Source organism: Macrobrachium rosenbergii, chromosome 2 (genome assembly GCF_040412425.1).
Source record: "Macrobrachium rosenbergii isolate ZJJX-2024 chromosome 2, ASM4041242v1, whole genome shotgun sequence".
NCBI classification, from domain to species: domain Eukaryota; kingdom Metazoa; phylum Arthropoda; class Malacostraca; order Decapoda; family Palaemonidae; genus Macrobrachium; species Macrobrachium rosenbergii.
The window spans coordinates 75,936,125-75,953,665 of NC_089742.1; the positions used below are offsets into that span (position 1 = coordinate 75,936,125).

Below are 17,541 nucleotides of genomic sequence, written 5' to 3' on the forward strand. Positions count from 1 at the left end.
CAGGATGTCATTTAGCCATGTGAGAGCCTCTTCTACCTTTTCCATGTTAGCAGGATCAGATTCTTTTCCTTGTAATAGCACTGGAGCCTGAAGGAAAAGATGAATGCGTTAGCACTGCTTTCGTCAATATTTTCTCATCAAAATATTTATCCATTCCCTTTTACACCGGATATATTTATTTCCCTACGACTTTTCTCTTATCTATCGACTTTTCCCATGTTGCAGTGTGACATTGTAAATAAGCAGTTTGCTCAGTTCACCTCATATACTAAAAGCAAATGAAAATTTTTTTTCACCATATATATCTACTTTTTGTTTGTCAAAATTTATTTCTGTCTCATTCGATATTTTCCTCATCCTTAGTCAAGGCATATTCATACATTTATGTATACACAACGAAATGTTTTTGCAGCCTTTCAGACATAAACCCTTAATTGTAAAGAATAACTCCCTTTTCTTATTTCATTAAGTAAGAAAACTGATCGCTTGTCAACCAGCGCCATCCATAATTATAAAGAAGGCCTTATTAAGCATGTTACCTGGAGTAATTCGTTTTTCATTTGATCCTGCTTGCCTCTATTTGATTTTAATGCCGTTCTAACTGATAAGGATTTTCTAACATTAGGACTAATGTGAAACGGGATAAGTGTTAACCAGTTGTGTTGTTTTTAGAAGATTCTGTTAGCTAACATTCCTATATTTGATTTCTGAATATGATTCATACTCATGGATTTTCTGCCAAGAGCATTCACGTGAAATGAGATACCTTGCTAGCAGTGGTGATATGATGTGTGATTTGTTCCTTACTATCCAAAGCCAACAGAAATCTGTAATTGCTTTCGGCAGGGATGCATAACCCATGCATACCACTGCCAGCAATTGTAGTGACAACAAAGTTCTGAAGAGAAGACACATCTAACGTGAAAGTTTTAACAGAATACTATTTTGGTTTCCTGAAAAGTGTCCAGGGTAACGGAAAACACATTGTAAATGATATGCTGAACATTAATTGTCTATGCGATCTGGTTTTACAGGTGACGTAATTATTTGATTGACTTGTTATTCAGTATCAGATCTTTTGCATTCAACAAATAAGAAAAGAAAGTGAACAGATAACTGCTGTTATTGTAAAAGTCAAGGACTACACTAGAATATTTCCACTGAGAGTTCTTGCATACATGAGTTTCCTCCATTAGAATAAAGGTTCATCATCTAAATCGCTTCAAGTTTTACTTGAAAATATAAATAAGAAATATTTTGATAAATGTTTCTGAAAAGTATTTACCGAATACATGTCATCTATACCAACCATATCATATAGAAAAAGTTTATATTTATGAGTAGAATTTTCCACTAAGATTAAAGTATCTATGAGTTTTAAACCCACACACACACACACACATATATATATATATATATATATATATATATATATATATATACATATACAGTAATCCTTCAGTTATCCGGATCACCATTATCCGGAACTCTACATTATCTGGCACACCCAGACCATGGACCACGACCTTAAGATATATAAAATATATAAGTTACATAGACTGAGAAAGGGCTGTTGGGGGACGGGGGGAGGCCTGGGAAGTTTCTGAGCCAGGTACCATGGGAGAGGAGGGGCAGTAAGGCTATGTAGAGGAATTCACTCAGAGAAGGGACTGCTTTGGAAGGTGGGTGGAGCTGGGGCGCAGTTTCCCTGGCTGGGAGGGGGTGGGGATGCAGTGATGGCTATGTGGGTGAAGAAGGCTAGGTAGACATCTGCCTTGCTAGAGCTTGTTTTATTTCATGTTTTATGTTTAAGATAATTCATATTTTATTGTTAAAATATATGTAAAGTGGAGAGAGAGAGAGAGAGAGAGAGAGAGAGAGAGAGAGAGAGAAAGAGAGAGAGAGAGAAAAACAAATGAGGTATTTGATTGTAGATGAAATATCAATAGTGATCTAATATTCTCTTGTGTACCGTTATGATATGTGATAATCATACTTAGAGTCAACCAAACTTGTATTGAAATACTGTACAGTAAATCAAGCAAAGCAAAAATTAAAATTGGCAAATGTGATATTGCACTAATAAACCCACACACGAACGCAGACACTGTGTAGAGACGGTGATGTCAATATTTATGAAATGCCACATGTAGATGTAAACACACACACAGGCATACAAATAATCCTTCCGTGATATTATAAAGTGAAATGAAAATTCATTAGTTCCAGTAAAACAGAAAATTATCACCTACTTTAAATAGTGTTCTTAAAACGAACTGCTTTGGATAGTCGTCACTGAGAAATTCCATATATACTAAAGATGTGAACACAAGGTATTTTGCATAAGTATAGTTTCCACAATAGGGTAAAATGAGTAAAACAAATGAAATATGCCATACATACTCATGCATCCTTTGATCTGCACTATGCTATGCATGTAGAGCAAATTTCATTTTCAGTAGATTGTACTAGGCTAGGCTTTCAAATAAGATAACCAAACTTATGGCTTTTGTGTTTCTTTTAGCAACCAAAAAAATGTTCTAATTTTTCACTAGTAGGCTCAATCGTCTGATTCTAAGAACAAAAACATCACAAAAATGCATATGGCAGATGGTTTTTTTTTTAGACATAATATGGTGATGATATGATAATAATACAGAGTAAATGGATGCAGTAAGTCAAATATCAGTTTTATCACCAATATCTTTATTTTAATTACAGCTGTGATAGCCTATTGGACTTGCACAAATGGATACTGTGAGTGTAACACCTAGCCTAGATCAACAGTTCAAACATACAAATTTTTTTATCTCGTGCATGATAGTACAATATGGTAACAACTGATAGGAAAGTTGATGTATAAAAATTTATGGAAGATCATAAAACCATGGTATGCTGTGGGTAAACACCGGTAAGATACCTACCCACCGAATTGTGTCATTTATGAGATAGAGAGAGAGAGAGAGAGAGAGAGAGAGAGAGAGAGAGAGAGAGAGAGAGAGAGAGAGTAGTTGCTTTTTTTCAAAGTGTATTTATTAAGAATATTTTCTTAACAACATGGGGAAAAAAGTTAGAAAACAGCCTTCTGCATAAAGTCTTCAGATTAAAGTGCGATGATTGTTGTTTATAACCATATTGAGTGTTTACAGTTATGTGGTATTGACAAGGTTAGGTGAAGAAGGGTATAGAATAGCCCTTGAACACCCCTAGATGTTTTTACTCGCCCTTATCCGGATTTCGCCATTATCTGGTTTGCCCTTGGCTCTATTAGTCCTGTATATATATTATATACAGGTGGTCTGCATGGATGTGTAAAACGTAATTCATGTGTTAAGGTTCTGAAGAGTGAAAGTTAACAAATTTAATCAACAATTGGACTTAAAACTACTTACATAAACATTATGCCACCGTTGCTGAAGGGTCCCCATGTCGAAATAAAGCCTTTGGTCCACAATACATCTGGCCTTTGGGTTCGTTGGGTAAAGGGCGTCGTCTTTTCCGTACTGACTGGCTATGTAACTACAGATGGCACGGCTGAAATGCAAGAGCGTTGTAAGAAATTATGGGAGGAAATTTGTCTCTCTCTCTCTCTCTCTCTCTCTCTCTCTCTCTCTCTCTCTCTCTCTCTCTCTCTCTTTGTATATCATTTTATTTTATGGTGTGACTTGTTTCCTACACGAATATTTCACAGAATTTTATAAAAGTAGTTTCATATAACCTTTTCTTTGCCTGCAAAATATATTGATCTTAAGACTGAGGTCTTCAAAAGAGTAGATTATATTGATGGTTTAATACTGAAGCAATATCATGTATAATGGTCACGTTCATTTTTCTTATTTTCATTAAAATGAACCACTAAAAAGAATATAGGAATAAATAAATAGATAAATAAGCAGATAAAAGCAAATTCAAAAGCAAAATAATATCAAGTTTTGCTGGCTTACCTCTCCCACAGCTTGATATGTCCATCTACTAGCGTAGGAATGGTGTGCTGGGGATTAATAGCCAAAAATTCTGGTTTCATTTGTTCCCCTTTGACGATGTCCACCTCTTTAATGTTCAATGAAAGTCCAACGGCCTTCGCCGTCAGATGGACGGATCTGCTGGAGGCGATATCTTGTGGTAGTACAGATCTACTGGCATTTTGATTGTGCTGCTGCAATACAGGCATGAATCTCTTTATACAGATATTCATATGTATATATATATATATATATATATATATATATATATATATATACATACATACATATATATATATATATATATATATATATATATATATATATATATATATATATATATATATATATATATATATATATACACATACACACACACACACACACATATATATATATATATATATATATATATATATATATATATATATATATATATATATATATATATATATTTATGGGTGTTTCGAAATTAGAGGCCCCCCTCCACAGAACAAATGGAAAGTTATGAAGTTTTTTGCTATGGCCTATCTCCAAGTACATTATTTTAAGTTTCTATTAAGCTATTTTTCATTTTACATTTCTTGTATTTTCAAACTGAGTGACGGGGTTAGATACAGCCATGGCTAACGACTCAGAGGAAATCAGATGGATTGACCGAATCCAGGCTATAACCTTCAGAGAGGCCAGGGATGCTGGCGCATCCTTCATTTCACGTTCCTGGATAGCTAAATACATTAAAAGAGATAAATCCTTTTTTAAAAGAAACTGGAACAAAAATCCATATGACTGTCATTGCGAAAAGAGTGAGAATCTTGGAAGGCCTGAAGCCCTTTCTCAGGAGTCATAAGACATCATAACCTAGGCAGTGGGTAGACCAAGAAAGTCTTTACGTAAATTGGCGCTTGAACTAGAAACAAAATGGAGAAAGAAGAGAAGTTATAGTGCCGTACATCGTGAGTTGAAAAAAATCTGGTATCAAGCCATTTCATGTTATCAGCAAGCCAAACATCACTCAGCAACAAGGAGAAGACCGTGCATGGTTTTGTGGTTCATTTCTTAAAGATTGGGATGAAGCTGACTTTCTCCATATTGCTGCATCGGATGAATTCTTCATTCACACAGTCAGGAAGCCAAATCATAAAAAATGACATCATTTGGGTTGCAAAGTTGGATGATATCAGCGGTGGCGTGCCCTATAGCCAAGTTGTGAAATTTCCTGAATGTTTGGGAATTTTTCTCTGTTTCACAGCCAAACGGTTAATGTGGATCATCAAAGAAAAGGACAGTCATGGAATGGTGAATACTTCAGAGAAACTGTGCAAATTTACTGGTGGAGTATTTCCTTTCCTCAAAGATCCTGAAAATGTGTTATCTGTTGAAGAAGTCACATTTTTGCATGATTAAGCACCATGTTTCAAGGCTCTTCAGACACAGGAGCTGCTTCGAAACTGTGGTATCGATTTCTTCCCATCAAGTGAATTTCCAGATAGCTCCCCTGACCTTAATGCGTGTGAAAACATTGGTAGTATCTTAAAGGATTGTGTTGAAGTGGGCACAGTGAACTATGATGGTATACCAAGCCTTGACGACCTGCGAAGAGAGGTGACCGCAGTGCTCAGGGAAATGGAGTTTGAGTCTGAGCTTTTTTTGCGATTTGCTGAAATCATACCCCTCAAGAATGCAGGCTGTGGTACAGGCAGATGGAGGCCACACAAAATATTAAATACTCAGAGAGAAACTTAATAAATACCTGTTCTGAATTACTTTTGTTTTTGTCCATATCAATTTTAGTTTATGCTGTAGAGTGGGGGTCTCTAATTTCTGAAACACCCTGTATATATATATATATATATATATATATATATATATATATATATATATATATATATATATATATATATATATATATATATATATATATATATATATATATATATATGTATGTATGTATATATATTTACTAACAGGACCTCATTGAAACTGGATGGTATTCAGCAGAGATATTTATTCAATAAAAGTTACAGGCTCTCCGGAACTAACAGTCCTCATTGTCAAGTATCTGTTGAATGATCAGACGCGTAGTCCAGCTGTATTTATGTGTGGGGGAGTGGATTAAACCCCGTCTTCCTGTGATTATCCTCCTTCTCCCTTATGGCCCCACTCTCATGACCTTGGCCTTTCTCTGCCTGCGGTTCTTTCCAGGTGTGCATTTTCCATGTGGTTTCTTGGGTTTTTGCATTTCTTTTCTATTGTAGATTATACAGTTTTTCTTGATAGGTTGTCTTCAAATCTGTTTCCAGTGTTGCCTTCGATTACATTGTTATGCATGTTATGAAGGCATTCTCTACGATCAGTCTGGCCGTTTTGTTTGTGCTCCTGTACAAAAAATTCATATTTTTCCCATCTATTTTGTTGTCTTTTTCCCAACCGTGCTTGGCAACTTCCGATGCCTGATTATAGAACCTTATGTTATGTAAATGTTGTTTGCCTCGTTCTTTACAGGATTTGCCATTTTCACAGTCTAGGCATGCTGCTTTATCTTACCTCTTCCACCTCTACCAACTTTTTGTTAATAACTATTTTATTCCTAATGGTGTTTTTGTAACTTCCTATCAGTTTGAAATTATAAGCTTCCTGCTGATGGTATAATAGTGTTGTTGCCCAAGACTAATTATTTTCTTCTCTTTCAAATGTTCCTTTTCTATTCCTTCCCTCTCCCCAAAATAGTTTTTTCTTGCCTTAATGTGAGCCCATTCCCATCAATACTTAGGGTATTCTGACCTCCTAAAACTCTCCCTTAGGTATTCCAGCTCTTTATCCAAGAATTCGGGACTGCAAATCCTATAAGTCCTGATGGCCAAGCCTGTCATTACTCCCATTTTAATTTCTTCCCTACGACTGGAGAAAGGGGAAAGTTTAAAATTTAAGTACACAGGAAGAAGACACACTCCAATTCATACATACATATGTTTACCAGTCATAAGAAAGAAATTAACATGGGAGTAATGACAGGATTGGCCATTAGCGCTTATAGGATCTGCAGTCCCGAATTCCTGGATGAAGAGCTGGAATGCCTAGGGGAGAGTTTTAGGAGATTAAGATACCCTAAGCACTGGTGGGAGCGGGCACACATTAAGGCAAGAAAAAGGATAGAAAAGGAACATTTGAAAGGGAAGAAAATATTTACAGTCATGGGCAACAACATTATTACACCCATCAACAGGAAGCTAGATAATTTCAAATTGACAGGCAGTTACAAAAACACCATTAGGAATAAAATAGTTAGAAACAAAAGTTGGTAGAGGGGGAAGAGGTAAGAGTGGGTGTATATATGGCAGCGTGTCTTGACTGTGAATAGCGTTACTTCGGCGAAAGTGGCAAATCTTGCAAAGAACGAAGCAGGCAACACATACGAAAGATGAAGTACTATAATCAGACGTTGGCAGTCACGAAGTGCTGTTGGGAACAAGACCTCAAAATAGATTGGGAAAATATGATTTTTTTTTGTACAGGAACACAAACAAAATGGCCAGACTGATCATTACTACTCTACACTAGAAAAGAAACGTACAAACACAAGGAACCACCTGGAAGGAGCTGCTAGCAGAGAAAGGCCAAGGTCACGGGGAGAAGGATAATAACAGGAACAAGGGGCAAACATATTTATAAGCGTCTTAGCCATCTCTTTTCTTCGAACATCGTTTATAAATATGTTTGCCCAGGATGTGATCGTGGGATTTATGTCGGATGCACGAGGAGGCTACTACGGATTCGCATAGATTCCCACAAAGGTGTAAGCTACAGAACTGGATGTAAACTGTCTAATCCAGAGCCCTCAAATATAAGAAATCATGTTAAAATAGGCAAAACTGATATTAATTATAAAGATTTTTCAATAATAGGGCAAGCCCAAAATGAAAATGACCTCAGTATACTAGAATCTATTATTATAAAGAAGACGGTCCCAACACTAAATACCCAAACAACCTCTGTCCAATTGTTCATCGCTTAACCTTTTGTTTATGTTTTTCTTTTCTCGTCCTTTATTGCTCTTCCTGGGTTCTTGAGAAAACTTATGTTTTACTCTATTACTGCTGCAGTTTAGGTATGTTCTGTGCCTATTCCCCCCGTTTTTATTTGTCTTGTAATTTATATGTATATATCGATGTTTTAATGTGACTTTTTGTAAGAAGGTTTTTTAATCATTGCAGCCTTGAAAATGCGACGATAGTGATTGTCGTGAAACATCGGCATAATAAAGTAATTGTAACAACGGTGCCCTTTCCCTCCGCCTTCGAGATTGTATCCTGAGTCGAGACTCACCCTACTTGGATATATAATATATATCCAAGTAGGATATAATTATAAAAATAATTATATATATATATATATATATATATATATATATACTGTATATATATATATATATATATATATATATATATATATATATATATATATATATATATATACTGTATATATATATAACTATTTTTTTACGGGGTAGGAGTATCTAGTTCTAAACACAATCTAAAACACATCTGACTGACTTGGCCATACCCATAAAATGAAGCAAGTTAACAGTAAATATAAGTGGAGTTTAAGGGAAGAGCAAGTTTTCACTAATTAGATTACTTCACAGCTCAAAAGGGTATTATACAGGAGCTCCTCACTAGCTCCTTGGCACTCCTCTTACGTTGGTTCACAAATCAAATAGTGCCAGTAGCAAATTAATTTAAGATCTATGATGGAAATTCTTATCTAGAGAATTACTATTAATCTAAAACTAATCACACTTTGGTATGGAAACTCTAAAATTAAGTAAATATACAGGAACTCTTGCCACTGGTGCATATAAATCTTCAGATATTAATTTTGAGGGAATCTTCCACGTCGGGAGATCAGGAATTGGCACTGTAGACAAACAGGTAGGCACACAGCATCAAAATGCCTATCTGACACTTGGTTTCCAAGGAAAAACACTTGCACGTTCACTTTGGGACTGCTGAAGGCTGAGGGGAAAGCCTTTAAAAATAGTAAATCCAAGAGATGCTTACAATACTTGAGTTGAAAACACTAACCACTTCACTTATTTGTCTTAGAACTTCAAGGAGCCTGAATATTAGAAAGACCGAAAATTATAGTGGAAGAATGGACATCGTAACATACTCCAAATCCAACTGTACCTTTTCCCTCAGGATGTGTTGTCTTGATGTGTAGACCAGACTTTGTAATTTAGGCAAAGTCTTGTCTACACATAAACAGTTTTATATGAAATAAAACTACTGAATATCCTGAATAATAAAATTTAGGCAAGGAACTTTGGTGGAACTGTGTTAGCACAACAGAGATTGACCAGGACATGGGGGGAGGGCAGTTGGAGACTGGCCTGGCAAAGATTCTGCTCTGTGTCTGGCTGGTAACGAACTCAAGTGCTTGACCCTTGGCCTGGCCCTCATATAGCTTTTCATTCCCGTCTGCCAGCTTTAGTCCTGTGTGTGGGTGAATGTCCGTTAACTTGCCAGCTTCCCATCCCATGTCTTGTTGACATCCAAAGAAGCAGGCGCTGGAATAAGGAGATGGAACGACAGTACCCATGGGGGATTAAAGGCAGACAAAGGCGGGATAATAGGCAAGGAGAGAGAGGGTGAAGATTCTTGTCAAGACTGGGAGGATTTAGCTAGCGCTAATGTTCAGGGGTGTTTTGACCACTTCCTTGTCCCTCAATCTGGGTGGTCTTGTGTCAGCTCGCCGTCTTTCATTCTGTTTTAATTTTGAGCTAATTTTAATACATGGAGCTTTCACGTGCTATTGCAAATGACAATAGAACGTTACAACATATATATACACTATATATATATATATATATATATATATATATATGTTTGTGTGTGTGTGTGTGTGTGTATGTGTGTGTATGTGTGTGTGTGTTCTTACACTTTCTTGAGGAAAACTTGATTATAAAATGAAGGAAAGAATGAAACAAAAGGATTAATAGGTTTAACCTCCTGTCATTAACGCTTGGGTCATGACTTATCACTGCATTGTAGAGAAAAAATAAAATTTTCGCATTCTGGAGTCTCGGTAACTTTTGATGGTAGGTAAGTTCATAAAGGAGGAGTATGATGGTTTGACAGTACTATCGTGTTGTCATGAGAAGAGTTCCGAAGGGCAAGCCGATACTTTCAATAATATCTCCTCCTTGATTACTGGTGTTGCCAACACATCAATGAATAATCATTTCGAATGTTATCAGAATTGTTTTATCTATTTAAGCGCTTGGTTTCTTAAACTCAGGTTAAATTGAATAATGAAAGCAGCATAAACCATGTTTTTTGTGTCTAGTTAGGTTGTAATGAATAAATAACCAAATGGTCCTATTCGGATTAAGATTATGTTCATTATAACATTTTGTCTAATATACTTGATTTTAAAATCTTCTATTGTATTACAATGATGCTATATGTTCACTCATCTTACCCATAAGATATTACGGTAAATTAGAGATTCTTCATCGTGTTTATAATTATTCGTATAAAAAATCCTCACTTTTTTTGTGATAAAGAATTAGGTTTCAGTATTTTGATATGTTCACCCTGATCGATTTTTATTATCCAGGATATTCAGTTGTTTTATTTCATATAAAACCGTTTTCAATTATTTTTCATCAAGGTAATGGCCATTATTTCCATGAATGAGATTAAAGCGATATTCAGAACTGATTTGATGCTAAAATTCGAAAAGTCAGAACATTGTCGCGAGGGTCATTGTTTGCACTTTTCTAACCTTTAGATTAGTATTTGCAGTAGTCGTGGTAAAGAAGGTTGCTACATTTCGGTTATAAGAAAAGAGATAAGGAGTAACACTTCAACAAAATAATCCTTATCACAGTCATGTAAAACGGAGACGTTAGATATAGTCTGGATGAAAGCCACTTTTATCCTTATCAGACCATTCGTAACGATTACAGATATCTACTTCTTTTGAGCAACTAACTTGCTGCACTGCAATAGCTTTTGACATTGGTAACTAATTCATTTTTTATCCCTCGTTATGAGAAAAACATTATTTTGTTTTCTACGCGAAAGTAAAATTTATAAACTCACAACAAGGGTGTGAATTATTATTCATTACTATACAAGGAGAGAGAGAGAGAGAGAGAGAGAGAGAGAGAGAGAGAGAGAGAGAGAGAGAGAGAGAGAGATTTTTGATATAAATAAGTGTATGATAATGTTTAAGTTTATAATTACAGACAGACTTGCCGTAACTCACACTACAGGTAGCTATTATCGCAATAGAATGAATATGCTGCAGTTGATAAAAGAAAGATACCCACACGTGAAAATGTTTCTGTTGCTAGAATTTGAAATAAGAACTCTGATAAAACCCTAAATGAAAAGAAAATTACATAGCTATTCGAATGAGCCACCAAGGACCGTCCGTGGATCCTTTTACTGGAATTCACCGAACGTAGCATACACTGAAAGTAATAAAATAGGACAGGAGTTTTCATATTAGGAAACTACAAATAACTCGGTTCCACCAACCTTTCCGCTTAGCCTAAAAAATCCCTAGTGAATAAGGGAAATGTCTTTGAGAAGCTTCCTCGTTGCACGTCAGTATCCGAGAGAATGACTGCTGACTTAAATCAAATGGCAATGCCCCGTCCATCACTAACAGTGAATTGTCATCATGACACATTTTCTTTCGAGATAATCATTTCAATCGTAGTGGGAGGTGCATGCATGAAGCTCAGATGTTGTCAATTGGTCTTAAGTTCGTGTTTTTATACCCCTGATTTTTTGTTGATGGCAGAGAATCACCGTGACTCTAAAGTTTTGCTTTGAGTGACTTGAACTATTTACATATGGGTTTTTGAAGCGTGTTGATGAATATTCAGAATGAACTGGATGTTAGTTCTATTCATTCAATAATAAGAAGAGTCTCAACATTCAGTCAGTTATTCAGGTATAAATAAAGGAAATGGGACTATAACTTGTATAAAAGATTGCTTACATTACTTGAAAACTTATGTAGTAGGGAAAACGAAGTCTAGATCATCTTAAAGCTACAGAGGTAGTGCGATCCTAGAGTTTATTAGGTCTCGATGAAATATGGGCTATATACTGTAGTACCTAGAGAAAGAGACAGAGAAGAAATTTGCGTAATATATATGTAAAAAATTTAAACATATTGAGAAAAGAGATAAAGGACGACGCATCCCATAATTGAGAAAGATATTCTAAACAGAGATACAACAGAACACTCATCACGGGGATTCACGGCTGAAGGAAAGAACTAATGTTTGAGAAGCATATTTAGCGATTTGAACAATGGAACCTCTTCAGGAGAGGTATAAAGCAACCTGAGCAATGAAAACTATCAGCACAAAGCACCGAAAAGTTGATTGTAAGAAAGGAAACAATGGTCTATAGTATTTGTCTTTATGAGGTACTGAGCTATTTGTATCTAGGAGTTACCGGAATTGGCTGAATTACGGAGTTACGGGTCACCATTTCGGTAATAATTAACACTTAAAAACTGATAGATGAAGAAAGTGAAACTGGAGATTAATTGTGAAATAGAGAAGCAGAAACTGAAGTAAAGTACAAAGGGTTGAATCATCGTCGAAATCATTTATGGAAGAAGTGGCAAACTGAAGATGATCCAAAAGAAGAGAGTTTGATGAAAGGTGTTGAAAAGAGTGAAGGCTGAAAATTACTTTGAATTCCTTAAAGATTGTTGAAACTAAAGCAGAACTGACTGAAATAAACCGTGCACTCTTCTCTAGAAAAGGATAAGCATGAACATGATTCTTAGACAAGGATAAATGCAAGATTTGTTGATGAAGGAAAATGCAGGAGTATACTGGAACCAGCTTGCCTTCAAACTTCTATCCTACAAGTGACGAGGTGAGTTAAATGTTTATGAAGAAATTAGGAAGGGATTGTCATCACCTGAAATATTAAATGTACCCATGTGCTTTTAGGATTGGTCTCCGGGAAGGAGTTTTTATAGGTAAAATCAGAGCATATTAAACATTTTGTTGATTATAAACTTCATATTATAGTTAGGTTTTCAAAAATAGTGGAAATAATGCCAGACACTGAAGGAAAGAGAGTAATGGTGATTTTGGAATGAATTTATGGGTGAAGATCAAGAAAAAGAAAATGATTAGTGTAAGGCATCCTTGACCCTTATACTAAACCTGCCCTGCACACTGACTGAAAAATAAAGAGGAAGAGGGAACTGACAGGAAAGTGGTTGGGTGTTGCCCCCAAGCAGGGGAACTCCATTCCAAGACAGTGGAAGACCCCAGCACAGAGTGGCCTTCCCCTAGAAGGGATGCCTACCAAGGTAGTGAGTCTCTTATTCATAACAAAAAGGGACAGATTAAAAATGGTAATAAGTGTAGGGTGTTTAGTGTTGGTAAGTGTATGTCAGCAGTAAAGATATAATGAATATGCCAGACTGTTCTGAGTTGGTGTAGGCATAGAAAAAAAGGCTGTGACCAAACAGAGGCTCAACAACAGACTTTACCAAACAGTTTTAGAAGGGACCTTAATCTTTGATAGTATCTCAACAGGTGGCTGGCACCTTAGCCAACCTGCTACATCTGGAAAACAAGGGTGAATAGTAATCTGGGTAATCATTGTAAGGAAATAAAGAGCCCTCCTGACTTTATTTTATTCCACTGATATCCATCACTGCACCAGCAGGCACTACTGTATTCTGGCCTAGAACAGGTATGAAGGAGTTCTTGGTATTAGTTGGTGTGTGTTAAGATTATAGTAGAACCCTAAGGATGACTCCTTTGAGGATAATCAGCTACTTAAGTATATCTTAGTTTAACCAGACTACTGAGCTGATTAACAGCTCTCCTAGAGCTGGCCCGAAGGATTAGATTTACTTTTACGTGGCTAAGAACCAATTGGTTACCTAGCAACGGGACCTACAGCTTATTGTGGAATCCGAACCACATTATAGCGAGAAATGAATTTCTATCACCAGAAACAAATTCCTCTTGTTCTTCACTGGGCGGTCGGAGATTCGAACTCGCGACAAACAGAGTGGTAGCTGAGAACGGAACCCGCTCATCCAGCGAGGAACTTATCAGCTACTACATTATCAAAAACGACATCTATAAAACAAGAGCTATTATATATATATTGGTCATAAACTAATTAATAACAAATTTAATTTTGAAATACTAGGACTTCGTGCTTTCAGTTTTAACTTAACACTTAATATGGCTTTATTGAAGGTAAAGATTTTTATTTTGTTAACTCCTGAAAGATGATAAACTTCTAACATGGTTTCTTAAAACTTAAAAATAAATTTGAATTTAAGAAGTCTTTTAAAGTCTATAGATATAGTAATTTCAGTAGATTGGATAAATTAAATTTTCTAATATCTAACATTTAATATTCCTGTACTCTTTTTGTATCTTTTGCATATATATGTGGATAAAGTTAATGGATACAACCACCTTAACTGTCATAACCCTTACCATATAATTATGAAGATGTAGTACTTTATGTATCCTGAATATCAACGATACAGTGGTGGTTAAGATAGCTATAATTGATTATGATATCAATTATTTTATAAGTAATAGTACAGTCGGCCCAGGTATTCGCGGGGAATGCATACCACAAGCCCCGTGAATAGCCAAAATCCGCGGATACTTGACACCCCTCTAAAAACACTCATAACTGCCTATTTTGATAGTTCAGACAAAAAAAAAAAAAAAAACTCTAAAAATGCTTATACCAGAGTATTTTAATAGTTTTATCACAAAAAATGCATTTACCTGTAATCGTGAAAATGATATGAAAATTCAGTAATTAATGAATATTTCTCTATGAAAAATACTGTGAATAGGCAAATTTTCCACGAATAATATGTATATACGTTCCACAGAAAAATCAGCGAATAAGTGAAGCTGCGAATCCGGAACCGCGAGTAGGCGGGGATCCCCTGTATATATTACAGTATATGTAATTTTATTTATATTTGTAATAAGTTTCACATTACAGGTACTGCAAGCAGCTGTGGACTGCTACTTACTACATACCCTGTGGGTATTGAAACTGAACACAGTGATGGATGGTACAAGGTTGTAAATGAACACATGCACCTCTCATGCATTTTTTGTCCATCGTTGGGTCTTTTTCTAATTATAATTTTGTTTATTTGACTGTACCTTTCTGTAAGAAACTTACGAGCTTCATGAGAAGCTTGTTGTGTTGAAGTTTGTGTATACATTGAATTGAATTTCTAAACTGCCTACTGGTTCCAAGCCCAGGTCTCCTTGCATCTATATTTATTTACATGGTGTAATAAATGTATTTATGTATCTCTTCCATTTTTCTTTAATCTATTCCTTGTGTGTCTGTATTATTTAGATAACTCATTGCCCCCATTTAATAAGTAAGTCATTGCCCATATAATAAGTCCTTCCCTCCTTCCTAGTCTTTAATCTTTGTGTCATATCCAGACTACTTGAAAAGTGAGGCAGGTGGTTTGTAAGTTCCTGAGTCTCCAGATGGCCCATGCTCCATTCTACTACAGATCTTATGTATTTTGATCAAAAGAATGCAGTTCAGGAACATTTGAAGAAAATAAATATGGACTTACATGAGTTGATGGGTGTGTGGATGGACTAATTTTGTTTTATGATAAATTCTCTTTTTAACTGTTCATTATTTGTATTTGCAGGCAGAGAACAAAGCAGTGGCACTAGAAGAAACTAAGAATTATACCACTCAGTCTTTGGCAAGTGTTGCATATCAAATTAATACACTAGCCTATAACTTTTTGCAACTGTCAGTCGAGATAAACCAGTGAATTCTTAGCAGCTGTATGAGTGATAACTGAGCCATTAATAATTTCTTTCTGCCAGATCATTATTTTCACTTAACCGACATATGAGGACGAAAAGCCTGTTTTCTGTGTGGACAGTTGTTCATCATCTTTCATTTAGAACCCATTCTGAAAACCTCTTCCTTCTTTTTGTGAAGTGGTCTGGGAATTACTTTGATGTTTAAGCATGTTTTTTATATTTCCTTCATTTATATTTTTTGTTTTTCCACTGATTTCATGATTGAGAGTTAGTTTCATTTGTTTTGCCAATACTTATTACTGAGTATTTATATTTTTACCGTTTGGAATTGTAATTAATGATTATAATGTGGATAGTAGTCCAAATATTATGTGATGCTAGTTACATTAGACCATGTTAGATTAAGCCTTGTGTTGGTTAGCATGTATTCTTCCAACGCTAGCGTCCTCTTTGAGGTGATTTAACGTTTATTGGTGATTCTTTGTTGATGAATAGCATTTGTAGCTACGTAGCTAGGGGTAAATACATTTTAAAATATTCAGGATTTGACAAATTTAATTATTAAAACGGATTTTAGTGTTCATTATTGTTATTTTTTTATGTTAAGCTCTTTCCTGTGAAGAGGTAGCTCTAGAGAAAATTGTCACGCGCATACTTTAAATGTTGAGCTGTGGCTGAATCCCCTGTAGAGGTGGAGAATTCCTACACATTATTAACTGCCACCCTTTCCAGTACTTCTCTCACATCATATATCCAATGCTTTCTTGGTCTTTCTTCACCTAGTACAGTACGCCTTAATTATGCACTCTTTTCACCAACCTATCATCAGTCTGTTCTTTTCACATAATCAGAGTGTCTCAAAGCATTGATCCATTCTTTCACCATCACTAATATTTTTGCCATTCGTACATATCCATATTTTTCCATACTACAAAAACATTTCATCCCATCAACTTTTTTTTTTTTTAATTCAGTTTCAGCATCCACATGTCACTTCCATCTTGGTTTCCATAGAGATCCTAATTCTCTCTCAATCATATGCACATGCTATGCTACCATGAAAGTAAAGTGTTGTGACTTAGTGGTTTGGTTAAACTGGTTAGTGATAATGATAAGTTCAATAATTGTGGTGACCCATTATATTTACTCCCATATATCTATGGGATCAACCAGTTCCATTCTTCTGCCGTCCTTATTAAGTTTCATTTGAGTATCTCCCTGGTTTCTATTTATGTACAAAATTTTATCTTTGCTCAGATTTACTCAGAATTATCCATAAGAAGTTGTTTATTGCAAATATGGCAATTCCACAGTCCATTCATGACTATTTTGTCCTGCAACTTTGCACCTTATGTCTGGTTTCTCTTCAAAGTCTCACATCACCCCAAGCAGCTTTTATATCAAACTAATCAGTCTTTTGTCTACGTATTCTAACACGCTTCGATACCATCATAAAAACTTTTAATTTCTCTCAACTTATCTTCAATATATTCCTTACATCCTCAACACCCACTACATTGCCTCTTTATCGATTGTGCCTTAGGCTTTTTTGTGTCCATATTTACCATATACAGCTTGTTTGATATACTATGTGAAAAGTAAAAAATTAATAGGATCATTTAGTTTGAACCGTCTATTGACCCATCCCTCTCGTGTGGTTTGAGTGCCCGTAATATTCCATTCAGTGTTTTCTCAGTTGTCAGCCTGCGAGGATGCATTGGAGAGTGTTTA

The 17,541-nt window shown here is 35.6% G+C and overlaps 1 pseudogene; it reads right to left on the reverse strand.

Moving 5' to 3' along the window:
• The window catches only part of LOC136848795 (glutathione S-transferase 1-like), a 45,001-nt pseudogene that overhangs the window by 1,071 nt on the left and 26,389 nt on the right, over positions 1-17,541 (reverse strand).